This window comes from Macaca fascicularis, chromosome 16, assembly GCF_037993035.2.
Source record: "Macaca fascicularis isolate 582-1 chromosome 16, T2T-MFA8v1.1".
In the NCBI taxonomy this organism is placed as follows: Eukaryota; Metazoa; Chordata; class Mammalia; order Primates; family Cercopithecidae; genus Macaca; species Macaca fascicularis.
This window is the reverse complement of record NC_088390.1, coordinates 4,856,758-4,873,436: the sequence shown is the minus strand read 5'-3', so window position 1 is coordinate 4,873,436 and position 16,679 is coordinate 4,856,758.

The window sequence follows — 16,679 nt, the reverse complement described above, 5'->3', positions numbered from 1 at the left end:
AGGATTAAATGGGACAACCTGAGAAGTATTCTGTAAACTAGGAAGCACAGAGCAGACGTGTGGTGGCCTCTTCATTTCTGCTAGCCCCATAGGGAGCGTTCTTCTCAGGGAGAAATTAAAGAGATGATTGTGGGCTCTTATTGTCCTTGCATTTCGTCTTCTCGGTATTTGATTATTGATGTCTATTTCTCTTGAGACCACCACCTGTCACTCAGGGTGGGCTCAGGACCTAGGCCTCATTGATGAGAGCGTTCTATCCCACTAGCCTCGGTGTCTGATTGAGCAACAGCCATGTGATCTGAGCCAGCTCTGTGAGAATCAGCTTCTGCCTTTTTTTGTTGGCATTTTGAGGTCAAAGAAGTTGTTTTTGTTGGGGTGCTGCAGTTTCCCTGATAACTTCTCTTTTACTCTGCCACCCAGGCTGGAGTGCAGTGGCACGATCTTGGCTCACTGCAACCTCTGCCTCCTGGGTCTCAGAAGCAAACAGGAGAGTGAAGGCCCCCACAGAATGAACCTAGTTTGAGTAGGATGTGGGAGTGCCGTGAAGAGATGAGGGTGGCAGGAAGGGCTGCAGGGCTTCAGAGGGCATGCGATGAGGCTGTCACCTGGAAAGTGTCACCAGCCAGTAGCCCCTGATGCAGCCCTTCCCAGCGGCCCACTCAGACCACTACAGAAACGTGGAAAATGGAGAAAGCTTACCTCTCAGAATGGAAGGCCAGCATCTCTGCTATTTATAAGACAGAGGAACTGGATTGAGAAAAATGTGTAGAGAATTTACCTCTTGAATCAGAGGACGCCTGAAAAACAAAATACTTTGAACCTCACCCAACTATTTGTCTCTGACTCATAGGCAATTATGATAACTGATAATTTGATTTTGCTTCTGTTGGCATGTTTAATGCTTTAAAAAATATCTCCATATTGCTTCTGATGTTTTCTGTCCCTTTTCTTTTTTGTTTTTTGAGGTGGAGTTTTGCTCTTGTTGCCCAGGCTGGAGTACAACGGTGTGATCATGGCTCACTGCAACCATTGCCTCCCGGGTTCAAGAGATTGTCCTGCCTCAGCCTCCCGAATAGCTGGGATTACAGGCATGCGACATCACGCACCGGCTAATTTTGTATTTTTAGTAGAGACAGGGTTTCTCCATGTTGGCCAGGCTCGTCTCAAACTCCCAACCTCAGATGATCCCCCGCCTCGGCCTCCCAAAGTGCTGGCATTACAGGCATGAGCCACTGTGCGCAGCCTCTGTCCCTTTTCTTTAAAGATTTTACATTCTCCCTTTTTTTTTTTTTTTTTTTCTTTGAGATAGAGTCTCTGTCACTCAGACTAGAGTGCCATGGTAAGATAATCATGGCACTGCAGCTGTGACCTCCTGGGCTCAAGCAGTCTTCTCACTTCAGCCTCCTTAGTAGCCAGGATTACAGGCCCACACCACCACACTCAACTAATTAAAAATTTTCTTTTTACAGATGAAGTCTTCCTATGTTGCCCAGACTGGTCTTGAACTCCTGGGCTCAAGCTCTCCTCCTACCTTGGTCTCCCAAAGTGTTGGGATTACAGGCGTGAGCTACTGTACCCAGCCCTCCTTAGTTGTTGTTGTTGTTGTTTTAGACAGAGTCTCACTCTGTCGCCCAGGCTGGAGTGCAGTGGCTCAATCTCGGCTCACTGCAACCTCTGCCTCCTGGGTTCAAGCGATTCTTCTGTCTCAGCCTACCACGTAGCTGGGATCACAGGCGCCTGCCGCCATACCCGGCTAATTTTTGTGTATTTAGTGGAGACAGGGTTTCACCATGTTGGTGGGACTGGTCTCGAACTCCTGTCCTCTGATCCACCCACCTCAGCCTCTTAAAGTGCTGGGATTACAGGCGTGAGCTAGTGCACCCAGTCCTCCTTAGTTTTAAAAGGCTTATTTTAAACCCTAGTGGTGGTTACTTTTAAGTCTTGCGAAAGTATCCTTTAACTTGTTAGTCAGCCTCTTTCTGAAACTGCCTGTCATCCCTGCAGGCTCCTTTGAGGGACGAGGTATAGATGGCTTACCTTGCTTACAGCCATAGGACCATGTGATCCTGTGATTAAAATGGAATGTTTGCCCCAGTTCTTCAATTCTCCCTGTGTCCATGCCCTTTGCTATGCCATTTTGTGGTTCCTCCCACTTGAGGTAGCATGTACCTCCTATCATAAGGGCAAAATGGAATGTGGGCAGCAGTGACAATCTCCCAGTTCTGAGCCTAGGTCTTCAGAGGCAGCGTGTGGTGGCAGTTGCTATCCTGTGTCACTATCATTGCCATGGAAAGGACATACCTGAGTGATCCCACTGGTAAAATGAAGGTGTAAGATACAAGGAGGCCGGGCGCGGAGGCTCACGCCTGTAATCCCAGCACTTTGGGAAGCTGAGGCGGTGGATCACGAGATCAGGAGTTCGAAACCAGCCTGGCCAACACGGAGAAACCCCGTCTGTACTAAAAATACCAAAAAAATTAGCTGGGTGTGGTGGCACGCACCTGTAATCCCAGCTACTCGGGAGGCTGAGGCAGGAGAATTGCTTGAACCCAGGAGGTGGAGGTTGCAGTGAGCCAAGATTGTGCCACTGCACTCCAGCCTGGGTGACAGAGGAAGACTCCATGTAGGAAAAATAAAAAGATACAAGGAAAAGGGTCACATTGGATCCCACCCTAGATCACCTGACCCCCAGCCAACTCATATGTGTGTATCAGTGAAATAAATGCGTATATTTATATGACGCTAAGACTTCGTCAGGGGGCACTGGTTTGTTGCCCAGTAACAGGTTCCTGATACAGACCCCCTTATCCAGGCCAGGGCTGGTTGATTGAGGAACAAGTAGCTGACCCAAAGGCAGACATGTAGCCAGAGACCTGTGAGGTCTCTTGAGGTGAGAACTCCATCCACCAGAGGTACGCTGACTGGATAATGGCCAATCCACCAACTGGATCTTTGTGATTGGGAAAAGTGTCTGTGAGACAAGCTGAGAGTCATCCGAGAGTGGGGTGTTTCAAACTGAGAGTTGTGTGCAAGAAGGGAGTGAGCAAAAGCCAGAGGCAACTGAAACCAGAAATGAGCAGAAGTCACAGCAAGAGAAGTGTGTGGAGAACAGTTATTCAGAAACAGCAACAGAGGGAGAAGCACAGGCACTGGAAAGCTCCGGTTCCTCAGGAGGTGGCTGATGAGAGGTTGTGCGGAGTCACCAGAACTAACATTGAACTACCAGAGCTACTATCATAGCCCAAAGAGCAGCCCTTCCAACTGTGGACTTGAAGAGAGGATTCAGCCATTGTCCCGACGGACAGAGAGCAGGGCCAAGAGCTAGCCACCTATTTGTCTACAAGTTGCTCAAGCTGATTCTGAAAGATGGTGCCTCTTTTTTTTTTTTTTTTGAAACAGTTTTACTCTTGTCACCCAGGCTGGAGTGCAGTGGCGAGATCTCGGCTCACCGCAACCTCCACCTCCCGTAGCTCAGGCGACTCACGTAGTTGGGATTATAGGTGCCTGCCACCACGCTCAGCTAAGTTTTGTATTTTTTGTGAAGATGAAGACAGGGTTTCGCCATGTTGGCCAGGCTGATCTCGAGCTCCTGATCTCAGGTGATCCCCCTGCCTCGGTCTCCCAAAGTGCTGGGATTACAGATGTGAGCCACTGCAGCCAGCCAAACTGGGGCCTGTTTTGAGGATGAATAAAGAGAAAAAAAATAGTTGTGTGGGTGGGGTGGTCCACAGGCATTCATTACATTATTTTTATACAACTCTGGATGAATGAAATAATGTTAACAATGTTAACAAAACATTATAGGGATTCTGAAAATTTTTCTCAAAACCAGGGAAGGGTACATCATCCTGAAGACTGAAAGAAAAAGAATCCTCTGGAGGAATATTTACTATAGGATTTGGAAGAGATTTCCAGGAAGATTTTTGATAATATCACTAGAATTCTCCTGGAACTAGGAACAGAATACCTTAAGAAAGAAAAGGCTGGCCGGGCGCGGTGGCTCACGCCTGTGATTCCCAGCACTTTGGGAGGCCGAGGCGGGCAGATCACTTGAGGTCAGGAGTTCAAGACCAGCCTGACCAACATGGGGAAACCCTGTCTCAACTAAAAAAACAAAAATTAGCCGGGCATGGTGGTGTGCGCCTGTAATGCCAACTACTGGAGGGGCTCAGGCAGGAGAATCGCTTGAATCTGGGAGGTGGAGGTTGCAGTGAGCCCAGATTGTGCCACTGCGCTCCAACCTGGGCAACAGGAGCGAAACTCAGTCTTAAAAAAAGAAAAGGAAAAAGAAAAAAAGACTGAGATGAAAAGGCACTGGCATGTATTTGAGGGAGAGAAGGGAGAATTCTCTCAACAGGCACAAAGAAAATTCAGTCCACTTCGGAAGCAGTGAAGAACAGTATTGAAAATGGGAAAAAGTAAATGAAGGATGCAGAGGACAAATTTGACAAAAGTCTCCAATTCAGAGGAAAAGACCAAAAAATTAGAAAAAAGGACCAGCACAAAAATAAAAACAGTGGAAGGAATGAAGATACATGTTGGGAGAGAACAGAAATTTCGAGTAAAGAAACTGGCTGCTCCTGGCCAGGCACAGAGGCTCACGCCTATAATCCCAGCACTTTGGGAGGCCAAGGTGGGCGGATTGCCTAAGGTCAGGAGTTTGAGACCAGTCTGGCCAATATAGCGAAACCTCATCTTCACAAAAAATACAAAAATTAGCCGAGTGTGATGGCAGGCACCTTAATCCCAGCTACTCAGGAGGCTGAGGCAGGAGAATCGCTTGAATCTGGGAGGTGGAGGTTGCAGTGAGCCAAGATCATGCCATTGCACTGCAGTATGGGCAACAGAGCAAGACTCCATCTCAAAAAAAAAAAAAAAAAAAAAGGGCCGGGCATGGTGGCTCACGCCTGTAATTCCCAGCACTTTGGGAGGCTGAGGTGGGCAGATCACCTGAGGTCAGGAGTTCGAGACCAGCCTGACCAACATGGGGAAACCACGTCCCTACTGAAAATGCAAAAATTATCCAGGCATGGTGGCACATGCCTGTAATCCCAACTACTCGAGAGGCTCAGGCAGGAGAATCGCTTGAATCTGGGAGGTTGAGGTTGCAGTGAGCCAAGATCGTGCCATTGCACTCCAGCCTGGGTGAGAGTGAGACTCCATCTAGAAAAAAAAAAAAAATTCAAGAAACTGGCTGCTCCTGAGAACAAGAATAGACCTGGTGGAAGTGACACCATGGTTAAAACATCTGCACTAGGAGGAGACGTCACTGAACGCAGATAGATGTGCTCAGGTCAGTGGGTTGAAAGTTATACCGCATGGCAGGTGAAATGTTAAAAGTCACCTGATCATAGATTCATCCTGAACAAATATTTGAATGAAAAGATACATATAGGCAGAATTGAAAAGGCTACTTAGAAAGAAACAAAGGTTGGTGTGGCCAGAGTCTTCACTGAAATACTGAACGTCAGAAGACAACGGAGTAAGGTAGCTGTGTCAACCAAAAAAGTTAGCACTATGGTATACACGTCTAAGCTGCATTTTGTATGTTAAAGGCAACACAATTGCATTTCTGAGAATGTTTCGATTTCAAAATAACACAGTGGCTCCTTTTTTTTTTTTTTTTTAAGAGAAATTATCTTGACTCACCAAGAGATGAAGTAAAAACCCCAAAATGGGGAAGTCTTGACGTAAGTCTAAATAATTTTCATATGTCTGGTTACAAAACTGGATGTACATTTTGGAAAAAAAAATTTTCCTTCTCTTTAGTTTTGAGTCAAAGTCTTGCTGTGTCACGCAGGCTGGAGTGCAGTGGCGTCATGTTGACTCTCTGCAACCTCAGCCTCCTGAATTCAAGCGATTCTCCAGCCTTAGCCTCCCAAGTAGCTGGGATTACAAGCGTGGGCCACCACGCCTGGCTAATTTTTTTTTTTTTTTTTTTTTTTTTTTTGAGACAGAGTCTCGCTATGTCGCCCAGGGTGGAGTGCAGTGGCCGGATCTCAGCTCACTGCAAGCTCCGCCTCCCGGGTTTTTACGCCATTCTCCTGCCTCAGCCTCCCGAGTAGCCGGGACTACAGGCGCCCACCACCTCGCCCGGCTAGTTTTTTTTTTTGTATCTTTTAGTAGAGACGGGGTTTCACCGTGTTAGCCAGGATGGTCTCGAACTCCTGACCTCGTGATCCGCCCGTCTCGGCCTCCCAAAGTGCTGGGATTACAGGCTTGAGCCACTGCGCCCGGCCGCCTGGCTAATTTTTATATCTTTAGGCCGGGCGCGGTGGCTCAAGCCTGTAATCCCAGCACTTTGGGAGGCCGAGACCGGCGGATCACGAGGTCAGGAGATCGAGACCATCCTGGCTAATATGGTGAAACCCCGTCTCTACTAAAAATACAAAAAACTAGCCGGGCGAGGTGGTGGGCGCCTGTAGTCCCAGCTACTCGGGAGGCTGAGGCAGGAGAATGGCGTAAACCCGGGAGGCGGAGCTTGCAGTGAGCTGAGATCCGGCCACTGCACTCCAGCCTGGGCGACAAAGCGAGACTCCGTCTCAAAAAAAAAAAAAAAAAAAAAAAAAAATTTTTTTATATCTTTAGTACAGATGAAGTTTTACCATGTTGGCCAGTGTGGTCTTGAACTCCTGACCTCAAGTGATCCACCTGTCTTGGCCTCCCAAAGTGCTGGGATTACAGGTATGAGACACCACAACCTGGTCAGAGCCACTGTGCCCAGCCTCATTTTTTTTTTAAAGACAGTGTCTCACTCTGTTGTCCAGACTGGTGTGCAGTGGCATAATCTTAGCTCACTTCAACCTCTATCTACTGGGCTCAAGTGATCGTCCTGCCTCAGCCTGCCAAGTAACCGGGACTACAGATGTTCACCACCCACCATGCTTGTCTAATTTTTTTTTTTTTTTTTTTGAGATGGAGTTTCGCTCTTGTTGCCCAGGCTAGGGTACAATGGTGCGATCTCGGCTCACCACAACTTCTGCCTCCCAGGTTCAAGCAATTCTCCTGCTTCAGCCTCCCTAGTAGCTGGGATTACAGGCATGCGCCACCACGCCCAGCTAATTTTTGTATTTTTAGTAGAGACGGAGTTTCTCCATGTTGGTCAGGCTGGTCTCAAACTCCCGAGCTCAGGTGATCCGCCCACCTCGGCCTCCCAAAGTGCTGAGATTACAGGCGTGAACCACCGTGCCTGGCCATCTTTTTGTATTTTTTGTGGAAACAGGTTTTCATCTTGTTACCCAGGCTGGCCTTGAACTCCTGGGCTCAAGAAATCTGCATACATAGGCTTCCCAAAGTGTTGGGATTACAGGCATGAGCCACTGCACCCAGCCCCATAAAAATTTCTTTTAAAGGGCAAATGTATAACATAAATTCTAAAAATGATATTAATACTATTGAATGTCATTGTTGCTTGCCATACTCTGGGTCCATTGTAAGGAACTATACCAGGTAACAGAAAACCCAACTCTACTGCAACAAAAAGGGAATTTATTGGTTCAAGCAATCAAAACATCCAGTGGGACTAACTTCAGGTGCAGTTTGGTCCAGAAGTTCAGGATGTCATCAGTGTTCTTGTTTTATTTCTCTGTTATTCTCTCTGCTGTTCCTTTTTTGGCTTTCACTTCCTCCTTAAGTGGGATCCTCCTCCTGACTGTAGTATTAGCTGCAGCAGTGCCAGACCTTATGTCTTTACACCCTACCACCAGGAGGAAGAGAATCTCCTCCCATAGCTTTTCCTGAGGAGACAGGACGTTTCTTTCCCATGTACCCCTGAAAATTTCTCTCTGGTGCAGATTGGGTTCTATGTCTGTCTCTTACACAGATCACTGTGGCCAGAGGGTAGAACATGCTGTATTAGTCCATTCTCACACTGCTAATAAAGACATACCCGAGACTGGGTACTTTCTAAAGGAAAGAGGTTTAGTTGACTCACAGTTTAGCATGGCTGGGGAGGCCTCAGGAAACTTACAGTCACGGTGGAAGGGGAAGCAAACATGTCCTTCTTCACATGGGGGCATTCCAGCACAGGGGGCGTTGTCAATTCCATCTAAGCCCCCAGGCTGGGAAATTAAGAGCACTTTCAGGAAGGAGGAAAGACAGAATGAATGATGGGGAGGCATCCAACAAATATTCTCTCCAGGGAATCTGTCTAAAGTCTGGGGCTCCATACTCACTGCTGAGTAGCACACGCTTGACCTAGTATGTGACAGAGATAGTGAGTTAGTCCCATTCTTCTGTTTTTATTGTGGTAGTAGACTTTGTAGTCTGCTGCTGAAGGCACATGGCTGCTCAGCTAAAGACTATATTTTCGGCCAAGCACGGTGGCTCACGCCTGTAATCCCAGCACTTTGGGAGGCTGAGGCAGATGGATCACCTGAAGTCAGGAGTTTGAGACCAGCCTGGCCAACATGGTGAAACACTGTCTCTACTAAATTTCAAAAATTAGCCAGGCATCTGTAATCCCAGCACTTTGGGAGGCCAAGGCAGGTGGATCACCTGAGGTCGGGAGTTTGAGACCAGCCTGACCAATATGGAGAAACACCATCTCTACTAAAAATATAAAATTAGCCGGGCATAGTGGCACATGCCTGTAATCCCAGCTCCTCGGGAGGCTGAGGCAAAAGAATCACTTGAACCTGGGAGGCAGATGTTGCAATGAGCCGAGATTGAACCACTACACTCCAGCCTGGACGACAGAGCAAGACCCTGTGTCAAAAACGACAACAACAACAACAACAACAACAACAACAACAACAACATAAAACCCTATTTTTTCTAACTTCTTTTGCAGCTGTGGCCATGAGTTGTCACACAGTTATGGCTTATGGGAAGGAATGTAAATGATTTGATCAACTTTGTTTTTTTTTTTTGTGAGAATGCTGCTACTTGATCTTACCTTACTGCAGTGTTGGTTTTAAGGAATAATGCAGATGTTTTCTGTAAGTTCTATGAGATTCCCACAATACAGTATTTATTTTAATTCATTTATAATTTCAGCTTTTATTTTAGATTTGGGGGTACATATGCAGGATTGTCATAAGGGTATATTGTGTGATGCTGAGGTTTAGGAACATGATTAATCCTGTCACCCAGGTACTGAGCATAAAACCCAGTTGTTTTTTTGTTTTTTTGTGTGTTTTTGAGACAGCGTCTCACTTTGTCACCCATGCTGGAGTGCAGTGGCACGATCCCAGCTCACTGCAACCTTGGCCTCCTGGGTTCAAGCGATTTTCCTGCCTCAGCCTCCCGAGTAGCTGAGATTACAGGCGCATGCCACCACACCTGACTAATTTTGGTATTTTCAGTAGAGATGGGGTTTCACCATGTTGACTAGGCTGGTCTCGAACTCCTGACCTCAGGTGATCCACCCACCTCTGCCTCCCAAAGTGCTGGGATTACAGGCATGAGCCACGGTACCTGGCCAGAACCCAGTAGTTTCTTCAACTCTTTCCCCACTCTCTCCCTCCTGCTCTGGAGTCCCCCGTTCCCCAGTGTCTATTGTTTACATTCTTTTTTTTTTTTTTTTGAGACAGAGTCTCGCTCTGTCGCCCAGGCTGGAGTGCAGTGGCCAGATCTCAGCTCACTGCAAGCTCCGCCTCCCGGGTTTACGCCATTCTCCTGCCTCAGCCTCCCGAGTAGCTGGGACTACAGGCGCCTGCCACCTCGCCCGGCTAGTTTTTTGTATTTTTAGTAGAGACGGGGTTTCACCATATTAGCCAGGATGGTCTCGATCTCCTGACCTCGTGATCCGCCCGTCTCGGCCTCCCAAAGTGCTGGGATTACAGACTTGAGCCACCGCGCCCGGCCATATTGTTTACATCCTTATGTCTATGTGCACCCAATGTTTAGCTCCCACTTGTAAGTGAGAACATGCAATATTTGGTTTTCTGTTCCTGTTTTAATTTGCTTAGAATAATGGCCTTCAGCTGTATAGTCCATGTTCATATATAGGAACACTCAGTATTGCCAAGATGTCAGTTCTGGCTGGGCGCGGTGGTTCATGCCTGTAATCCCAGCATTTTGGGAGGCAGAGGCGGGCAGATCACGAGGTCAGGAGATTGAGACCATCCTGGCTAACACAGTGAAAACCCATGTCTACTAAAAAAAAATACTTCATTAAAATTAAAAACTTCTACTGGGCATGGTGCCTAACGCCTGTAATCCCAACACTTTGGGAGGCCAAGGCAGAGGGATCGCTTGAGCCCAGGAGTTCAAGACCAGCCTTGGCAAAATAGTGAGACCCTGTGTCTACAAAAAATTTTAAAAATTAGCCAGGTGGGGGGTGTGGGCTTCTGGTCTCAGCTACTCGGGAAGCTGGGGTGGGAGGATCACTTGAGCCTGGGAGGTTGAGGCTGCAGTGAGCTGTGATTGTACCACTGCACTGCACCACGGGCGACAAAGCAGATCTTGTCTCAAAAATAAATAGATTAAAAACTTCTTCTCTGCGAAGACACTATCAAGAGAATGAGAAGACAAGCCACAGAGTGTGAGAAAATATTTGCAAAAGAGAAACCTGCTAAAGAACTATTATCCAAAACATACAAATAAGTTTTTTTTTTTTGTTTTGTTTTTTTGAGATGGAGTCTTGCTCTGTCGCCCAGGCTGGAGTGCATTGGTGCAATCTTGGTTCACTGCAACCTCCGCCTCCCGGGTTCAAGAGATTCTCCTGTCTCAGCCTCCCAAGTAGCTGGGATTATAGGCACCCACCACCATGCCCAGCTAATTTTTTGTATTTTTAGTAGAGATGGGGTTTCTCCATATTGGTCAGGCTGGTCTCCAACTTCCAACCTCAGGTGATCCACCTGCCTCAGCCTCCCAAAGTGCTGGAATTACAGATATGAGCCACCATGCTCAGCCTCGTTTTTTTTTTTTTTTTTTTTTTAGACAGAGTGTCTGTCACCTAGGCTGGAGTGCAGTGGTGTAATCTCAGCTCACTGCAACCTCCGCCTCCCGGGTTAAAGTGATTCTCCTGCCTCAGCCTCCCGAGTAGCTGGGATTACAGGCGCCTGCCACTACGCTCTGCTAATTTTTTTGTATTTTTAGTAGAGACAGGGTTTTGCCATGTTGTGCAGGCTGGTCTCGAACACCTGACCTCAGGCAATCCACCCGCCTCAGCCTCCCAAAGTGCTGGGATTACAGGCATGAGCCACTGTGCCTGGCCTAAAACTCTCAAAACAATGAGTTGTTGAAAACAAATGACCCAATTAACAAACGGGCAAAAGACCGGAAGAGGCATCTCTCCAAAGGAGATATACAGATGGCAAATGAGTATATGTCATCCACATCATATGTCATTAGGGAACTGCAAATTAAAACAACAGTGAGATACCACTATACACCTATCAGAATCGTCAAAATCCAAAACATGACAACATTGAAGCTGGCAAGGATGTAAGGCAACAGGAACTCTCATTCATTGCTGGTGACAAAGCAAAATGGTACCACCACTTTGGAAGAAAGTTTAGCAGTTTCCTTCCTCTTCTTCTTCTTCTTATTTTTTTTTTTTTGATGGGGTTTCATCATGTTGCCCAGGCTGATCTTGAATTCCTGACCTCAGGTGATCCACCTGCCTCAGCCTCCCAAAGTGCTGGGATTGCAGGTGTGAGCAACTGCACCCGGAAGACAGTTTCTTACAAAACTAAATGCACGATAACCATAGGATCCAGCAATCCCATTCTTTGGTGTTTATAACCAAATGACTTGAAAACTTATGTTCACACAAAAACCTGCACACAGGTGTTTACAAAAACTTTACTCATATTGCTAAAACTTGGAAACAATCAAGATGTCCTTCAGTAGGTGAATGGATAAACTGTGGTACATCCAGATAATGGAACATTACCCAGTGCTAAGAAGAAATGAACTCTCAAGCCCTGAAGAGACATGGAAGAAACGTATATACATATTACTAAGTGAAAGAAGCTGATCTGAGGCCGGGCGCGGTGGCTCACGCCTGTAATCCCAGCACTTTGGGAGTCCGAGGTGGGCGGATCACAAGGTCAGGAGATCAAGACCATCTTGGCTAACATGGTGAAACCCCATCTCCAGTAAAAATAAAAAAATTAGCCGGGTGAGGTGGAGGGCGCCTGTAGTCCCAGCTACTGGGGAGGCTGAGGCAGGAGAATGGCGAGAACCCGGGAGGCAGAGCTTGCCGTGAGCAGGGACCGTGCGCCACTGCACTCCAGCCTGGGTGACTGAGCGAGACTCCGTCTCAAAAAAAAAAAAAAGTGAAAGAAAATCCATCTCAAGGGAGAAAAAAAAAAAGCTGATCTGAAAAGGCTACAAATATATGACTTTCTGAAAAAAAAACAGAACTCTGAAGACAGTAAAAAGGTCAGCAGCAGCCAGGGGTTGTCAGGGAGGGGAAGGAGGAATAAACAGAGCACAGAGGATTTTAGGGCAGAGAAACTTCTTTGTATATCATGATGGTGCGTCATTATATATTTGTCTAAACCCATGGAACGTGCAACACCAAGAGCGAATACTAATGTAAACTGTGCTATGGACTTTGGCTGATAATGACATGTCAATGCAGTTCACTGGTTGGAACAAATCTATCACTCTGGTGCCAGATGTTGACAGCGGGGGAGGCTGTGCATGCGTGGGGGTAGGAGTATAAGAAAACCCTGTACTTGGCCAGGCGCGGTGGCTCACGCCTGTAATCCCAGCACTTTGGGAGGCCGAGGCAGGCAGATCACGAGGTCAGAAGATCGAGACCATCCTGGCTAACACGGTGAAACCCGTCTCTACTAAAAATACAAAAAATTAGCCGGGCCAGGTGGAGGGCGCCTGTAGTCCCAGCTACTCGGGAGGCTGAGGCAGGAGAATGGCTTGAACCTGGGAGGCGGAGCTTGCAGTGAGATTGCGCCACTGCACTCCAGCCTGGGCGACAGAGACTCTGTCTAAAAAAAGGCCGGGCGGGGTGGCTCAAGCCTGTAATCCCAGCACTTTGGGAGGCCGAGGCGGGTGGATCACGAGGTCAGGAGATCGAGACCACCTGCCTAACATGGTGAAATCCCGTCTCTACTAAAAAATACAAAAAACTAGCCGGGTGCAGTGGCGGGCGCCTGTAGTCCCAGCTACTCGGGAGGCTGAAGCAGAAGAATGGCGTAAACTCGGGAGGCGGAGCTTGCAGTGAGCTGAGATCCGGCCACTGCACTCCAGCCTGGGCGACAGAGCGAGACTCTGTCTCAAAAAAAAAAAAAAAAAAAAAGGAGAAGAAGAAAAGAAAACCCTGTACTTTCTGCTCAATTTTGCTGTGAACCTAAACCTGCTTTAAAGAGGCTGAGGTGGGCAGATTACTTGAGGTCAAGAGTTTGAGACCAGCCTGCAAAACATGGCAAAACCTCATCTCTACTAAAAATACAAAAATTAGCCAGGTGTGGTGACGTATACCTGTGATCACGGCTACTCGGGAGGCTGAGGCAGGAGAATCACTTGAACCCAGGAGGCGGAGGTTACAATGAGCCGAGATCACAACACTGCACTCCAGGCTGGGTGACAGAGCAAGGCTGTCTCTAAATAAATAAATAAATAAAGGCTATTAAGAAAAAAAAAACTTCAGAAAGATAACATGCTTTAAAACGGAAATCAAAAGGAACTGATGTATTAAGCATAGAAACAAAGTAGTGAAGCAAAAATTTGTTAGTGAAGACATCAATTTTGTTGACACTATTTGGTAAAACAAGAATGTGTCAGCAGCTTAGAAGAAAATCTCGGAGACAGTAGTGGAGCACTTTTTAAATAAATTCTGCTTCTCCAATGCCCTCGACAGTACAGAGGACAGTAACACAGACATTGATAGAAAGTGATTCGGAAGAGTCAGGCTTTAAAGATGTTTTTGGAATATTTTAATCATATTATTTTTGTTTTTGTGTATGCACCAGAATTAGATTTTTTTAGTGGTCTGAAAGAACTTTCAATTAGCATAAAATAAAACTCGAAGTGTTAAGAAAGCATTGTATCATAGTTTGGCCAGGCACTGTGGCTCATGCCTGTAATCCCAGCACTTTGGGAGGCTGAGGCAGATGGATCACTAGAGGTCAGAAGTTTGAGACCAGCCTGGCCAACAATGGTGAAATGTCCTCTCTTCTAAAAACACAAAAATTAGCCAGGCATGGTGGCGCACACCTGTAGTCCCACCTACTTGGGAGGCTGAGGCAGAAGGATCACTTGAACCTAGGAGACAGAGGCTGTAGTGAGCCAAGATGATGCCACTGCACTCCAGCGTGGGCAACAGAGCGAGACTGTCTCAAAAAAAAAAAAAAAAAAAAAAAAAAAAGCTTGTATTATAGCTTAACTGTTTGCATTTTTTCTTAGTGGCACATAAAATAATGATGTGTAACAATTGAAGGTATTTAATTCAGTGAAATGCAATATCGAGTATCCTCTGTGTAACATGCCTAGTTGTGGACCCAGTGGATACAGCACTAAACTTGACAGATGAGGTACCTCTTTGTAGTTTATATTATAGTTTGGGGAGACAGGCAGTAAACTAGAAATTAGAGGTTATGCTAAATTATATGAAGGAAATAGGGTGATGTGAGAGAGTGACTGGGAGGCAGCTACTCAAGATTTGCTGGTCAGGGAATCAGAACTACCCTTAGACATGGGCAGGAGGGGCTCTTACTTGGCTGTCTGCTTAGTTCAGTACTTCTCAAACCGTGGCTTCATACAGATTTCCTGAAGATGGTGTTAAAAGCAGATTCTGGGCCCGGCGCGGTGGCTCATGCCTGTAATTCCAGCACTTTGGGAAGCCGAGTGGGGGCGAATCACCTGAGGTCAGGAGTTTGGGACTAGCCTGGCCAACATGCTGAAACCCCATCTCTACTAAAAATACAAAAATTGGCCGGGCGCGGTGGCTCAAGCCTGTAATCCCAGCACTTTGGGAGGCCGAGACGGGTGGATCACGAGGTCAGGAGATCGAGACCATCCTGGCTAACACGGTGAAACCCCGTCTCTACTAAAAAATACAAAAAACTAGCCGGGCGCGGTGGCGGGCGCCTGTAGTCCCAGCTACTCGGGAGGCTGAGGCAGGAGAATGGCGTGAACCCGGGAGGCGGAGCTTCCAGTGAGCTGAGATCTGGCCACTGCACTCCAGCCTGGGCAACAGAGCAAGACTCCGTCTCAAAAAAAAAAAACCAAAAAAAAAAAAAAAACAAAAATTAGCCGGGTGTGGTGGTGGGCGCCTGTAATCCCAGTTACTTGGGAGGCAGAGGCAAGAGAATTGCTTGAACCCAGGGGGCAGAGGTTGCAGTGAGCCGAGGTGGCACCACCACACACTGCACTCCAGCCTGAGCAACAAGAGTGAAGCTCCACCTCAAAAAAAAAAAAAAAAAAAAAAAAAAAAAAGCAGATTCTGATTTAGTAGGTCTTGGGTGAGAGGAGGTACTGAGCATCGCTAACAAGCTCCCAGGCAATGCTGCCAGTGCTGTTCCCAGGGCCACACCTTGAGTACCAGGATGCAGAGGGCCCTGCATATCACAAGTACCGCAACACCCCCCCACCATTTTTGGTTTGGAGAAAGGTTTTTGAAAATTCAGTAACCGACCGCGCAAATGGGAATTGTGGAAGAGAAATGCGTGAGTTGAAGCGGATGCGAAGCAGAGAGTCTGCAGGTGTGAGGGTGGATGAGTTTTGTCAACCACGCGGAGCCTGGGCGCAGAGCAGCTTCTGCCCCCGCTGCCCCAGCCGCGCTGCGCTAACCCTTAGGCTTGCTGGGAGCGGCCCCGCTCCAGGGAAGGGTTTGGTTGCTTTAACGTCTGGATTGTGAGGACGGTCCCAGGGGAGCAGACTAAGGGTGTGAATCGGGGCTGGGGCTTGGGCATGACTTGTTTTATACATTGAAGTAGTGAGACTTCTGACATGTACACCTGTATTTGAGCTGCTGTCCTGGGCCCTACAAATATTAGCAGTGGCCAGCAGAATATGATCATAATAATAATGGGCCGGGCGCAGTGGCTCACTCCTGTAATCCCAGCACTTTGGGAGGCTGAGGTGGGCGGATCACGAGGTCAGGAGTTCAAGACCAGCCTGGCCAATATGGTGAAACCCTATCTCTGCTAAAAATACACAAAATTAGCAGGGCATGGTGGCGCACGCCTGTAGTCCCAGCTACTCAGGAGGCTGAGGCAGGAGGATCACTCAAACCCGGGAGGTGGAGGTTGCAATGAGCCGAGATCACGCCACTGCACTCCAGCCTGAGTGACAGAGAGAGACTCTGTCTCAAAAAAAGGAACATAATAATGGTTAACCTATATGCCAGACTCTATGCTAACTCCCATTTTAGATATATATGCACATACATACGCACACACAAATATACACACACATATATATAAATTTAACTCCCATATATGTATGTGTGCATATGTGTATATATGTGTATATGTGTGTGTGTGTGATTTTTTTTTCTTTGAGGCAGGGTCTTGCTTTGTTGCCCAGCTGGAGTGCAGTAGTGCCATCAGAGAGCTATGATGGTGCTCCGATAGCCTCCACCTCTCAGACTCCCGAGTAACTGGGACCACAGGTCCACACCACCATGTGAGGCTAAATTTTTTTCAAATTTTTTGTAGAGACAGAGTCTCCCTATGTTGCCCAGGCTGGTCTCAACCTCCTGGGCTCAAGCAGTCGCCCACCTCTGCCTCCCAAAGTGTTAGCATTGTAGGCGTAAGCCACCA